General features: G+C 40.3%; 1 protein-coding gene across 1 annotated transcript in view; it reads right to left on the reverse strand.

Annotated features, from left to right (window-relative positions):
• LOC100533319 (Shaw potassium channel Kv3.1a) overlaps positions 1-4465 on the reverse strand; it is a gene marked incomplete in the record, with an annotated part of 50179 nt that overhangs the window by 9613 nt on the left and 36101 nt on the right. Inside the window, 1 exon segment of the mRNA NM_001204617.1 lies at positions 945-956.

The following is a 4465-nucleotide window of genomic DNA, read 5'->3' on the forward strand; positions in this document are numbered from 1 at the left end:
GGGGGGGGGTAAATTGCTGGAGATTTAAAGAATGCAAAAGAAAACTGGCCATTTTTCAACAGATAAAAGTACGTTTGATTGAATTGTAAACAATAAAACGAAAGCATAGGGACGTCATTATATTCGCATTTAATACTTGCTGAATTTTCTTTGATTTTGATCGCTCCGATGGGTCATGGCTAACTATGTACAGGGACAAAAAGGGCCAAGTTTATGTTCATAAGGTTCATGAGGGATATTTGACTAATATGGGGAACTTTGTTTTTGTCAGGGAATGTTATTATTTTGTAGGGTAAACTTGGGTCATATCAAGCGTGTTATGTAATGCATGAAATCGGTTATGGCAGCGCACACAAGCAACATGGTTGGCAAAATGCAGGCAAGGAACTAACCTTTCAGGTTTTGTAACTCAAACCGTCTTGGTCAGTTTGTCTAAGTTTGGACTTACACCCTTTCAAAGTTCACCATGCATGACTAAAGTTCCTCCAAAATACAGCAACTTGCATAGGCAGGAGTATATGTCCAAATTTGGAAACATTCTTTGACGAAACTCACAACATGAAGAATACATTACGGCTCGAAACACGCTCTAAAGCTTGTCAGCAACGTGGAATTTCGCTACGTGACTTCATGGCGGATAAACAAATCACAAAGCGATTGCACCTATTGGCAGAAGCTGCAACGTGGCAAAGAACGAATTAATTAATCTTTTAGAGATTCTGAACAAGTAGGACTCCAAATGGTGCCCCTTGCGAAAATAGACATGGACTCTTGTGTGCTGTGTGGTTGCATAGTGCTAAATAAGTGCTTCGTAACGAATAACAATCTTTTCTGCTTGCATACTCGTACACACACCTATACATACACATAAACACATACATTTATATATATACACAAATACACACATTCACGCACAGACACTATTAAACAAACACACACATACACACACTCAGGGAAACATATTCACATGAACATACGGCTATAATTACAAGGAGAATCATGTTACTATTTACTCCACACATTAGGCGCACACTAAGCTAAGCTACATCAGCAATAAAATTGCAGTCTTCGTGTGCATAAATCTTTTAGTTCAGACTGGAAAGTTTCTGGAATTATTGAAATCTTGAAGTTTGGGGTAGTGACAGCCTGGGCAATAACAAGGCAAGACTGCATTTATTTATACATCGTACTTCTCTATTCAAACAAGGGTGCTATGTGCAATTCAATATTATAATGTCATTAGCAAGGGAGACCTCTTTATAGTTCGAAACATTCTTTACTTCATTGAAAGCATTCGATCATTAGATCAAGGTCAAACAGCCCCCATAGAGACTTACATTCAGTAACACACAAAGAAAGAAGGAGGCAACGCAACAGATGGATTGAGGCAGTGAAGGGAACCCTGAGAAACTACATCTCAATTGAAAGAGCTGCAGAGTAGTCCTACCACAGAAAAATGCGTCTCCCCTCAACACTCAACGGTAACACAAGATGAACAAGTACAAGTAAAAGTAACTACTTACAGACGATTTAAAAGCACATAAAAATCTTGACAATTTTTAGATATTATACTTTCACGAACAATAGGCTATTTAGAGGACGTTGCTTTACAAAAGGAGATTTGCTTGGGATCACAGAGAAGACCAGTTTGTTTGAGTTTTTTTCTGCCTGTCGCAAGTCGTCCTTTTTGACCAGGTGTCACTAATCTGTCAGCTCAGCACATTTGTGGAACGTGGATTCGTCAACCCAAGAAACAAACACGTTGTAGAACATCTAAGGCTGTTCAGCCTCAAGTGACTTACAGGACCGGAACATTTTTCGCTTCTGTTGAGTTTCTTAAAGGCGTTTTGGTTATTTTTTTTCTTTAGTTTGTATTTTTCTTTGAAAGCAAAGATCAAATAATCATGAGAAATACAAAGCAACAAAACAGAAATACACTCCAATACAATAAAAAAGCGAACTATATTTAGTAAAACTTTAGATAGTTCAGAAGAAGAAGGATCAGATATTGTTGTAGATTCACATTCATATTTCATTTCTGTCCTCCGAGATACTAAATAAAGTGATTTTACATAACTTTTATATTCTAATATATATGGATTTATTGTCGGAAAATGTTGTATTGGCTTTTTGCCTCGACTCCCATTTGTCTGCGATGAGGCAGAAGACGCCATGTTTGGTTGCTACTGACAACCCAATATACAATCAATGTTTATCCTCAACAAAATGTTTTGGAAATGAAATGGGGTAAAATCACAAATCACATTTTTACTTCTTTGTACAGAATATTCGTAACAATACTAACTACGAAAATATACCTTCCTTGAAACATTATCCAAGTAGCCTCATTAGCAGAAATTAATTATATCATTTTAACAACAGCAGCTGGTGAACAGAAAAGTATACAGGTTAGTTATATTACAAATCAAACAATAGTTCCGCAATGCACGTCTATGGTCAGATGCTCTTCCATACTTTGACACAGATGACGTGAAGCACACCACACAGCGAGACGAAGACACGAAAAGAGCCAACACACCGGAAGCAGCACAGAAGCATTTTATGCGAGACTAACAGCGTGCAACACAGTCAAAAACAGAAATCGAAAGGAAATTCGAAATGCTTCTAAACCGTATTAGAAGTCGTAGGCACACCACATAATCCAATATGTCGAGTCTCGCAAATTATCATCTGTTTTGCACATGGATATAAATTTGCGGGGCTAATCTACTGTCTGATTGAAGATAACCATACTTTACAACATTTCAACTTGGTGCTGATGCAGTAGCTCATAAAAATAGTATTATTTCACTTTTTGATTAATGAGAATAGGAAGCCACAAATGGTTTGATTTAGAACAGTAAGACTTCGATTTAACGTACTCCCTTCGGACTCAATATTCTAAGCGCTTTAGCCGGGGTAAGTATAACCCAAAGAGAGTTCTAATACAACTATGGGACTGAAGGCTTCAGGAAGAGAACGTTACAGCTCACAGCTCGGAGTACGTCTTAAGCTATGTGCATTATACCGAGGTTATGCTGCATTTGAACCGATCTCATAATTAATTGTAAATATTGTACGCTCTCGTTGATATTATGATTTGAATATTCAAATGTGTGCGCACGCGCGCGCATTTGAGTGTGTGTGTGTGTGTGTGTATGTGTGTGTATGTGTGTGTATGTGTGTGTATGTGTGTGTGTGCGTGTGTATGTGTGTGTGTTTGCGTGTGTGTGTGTGTCCACATTTTCTTGTTTATTTCATCATTACTCCGATATAGTGTTCTGATATAGGTCTCACAGCGGGAAAGGAGTGTATAGATCTGCTCGTAGACAAGACTTGCATAATGGATGTGTGTGCGTGTGTGTGTGTGTGTGTGTGTGTGTGTGTGTGTGTGTGTGTCGACAAGGCGAATGTTTGTATGGTGTTGTCAGCTAACATGAACGGATGGCTGCTCTATTTGATTTCTCTACGCCTGTGCGGGCACGTTCATTTTTCTTCTCTGTGCAAGCGCTTTAATCAATGTCATGGTGCGAAAAGTTTTACGTCCACATTGACACAATTGAGATAATTTAGGAGGAAGGTATGTCTTGTGAAGATAATTATAGTAAATGTTCTTCGTCATCTTCGATATAGTTGAGACAATATTATTGAAAATCCAGGAGCGATTTGTGATGATTGAAAATGTTCTTACACTGCTATTGACAAAATGTGGGTTATTGTATAATTATGAAGACTGTGAGCTGTGTGGTGAACGGAATGGTTGTGAGTGCTGTGCGGCCCCATCGAAAAAATGGGAAATTTACGATTAGGAGTTGGGTAGACTAGGCCTTACTTGTGAAGCATAAGCGCTGTGAACATTTTACGCCCCAGTTGACACAAGTTGGGTGACTCAGTTGGTGGCTAAGCCTTAGATTTATAGTATGGATTGTAAAGATGCAAAAAAATTTAGATATTATCCATATAAACCGAAAACGTTTTACATCCTAATCATGAAAATTAGATGAATTAGGAGGCGTGTTGGCCTCGTGCGAGAGCGTGTGTAGTAGAGCAGCAGCAGCAGCAGCAGCTGGGAACTAGCTCTATCTGACTGTGGGGGTAGGTTCTATGTATGGTCGGAGATGAAATTACCCGTTGGTCTGACGTCCGTGATTTTGTTGGCCCCAGCAGCCGACACTGCATTGTCAGCCCCTGCTGGGGGGTTACCGCTCTTGTCCGCATTGGACGGCGCCCTGGATCTGGCCGGGTTGTCGCCCTTCCCGTCAGCGTGATTCAGCATCAGCATCGGGATGGCCTCCTCGCCGTTGTGGCCTACAGTGGTGGTGGTGGTGGTGGTGGTGGCAGGGGTGGTGCGGTTGTAGGTGGTGGTTGTTGCAGTTGTGGTGGTGGTGGTGATGGCAGGGGTAGCGCGGTTGTGAGTTGTTGTTGTTGTAGTTGTAGTTGTGGTGGTAGTGGTGGAGGTGGTGTG

The sequence above is a fragment of the Aplysia californica genome, unplaced genomic scaffold (genome assembly GCF_000002075.1).
Source record: "Aplysia californica isolate F4 #8 unplaced genomic scaffold, AplCal3.0 scaffold00401, whole genome shotgun sequence".
Classification (NCBI taxonomy): domain Eukaryota; kingdom Metazoa; phylum Mollusca; class Gastropoda; order Aplysiida; family Aplysiidae; genus Aplysia; species Aplysia californica.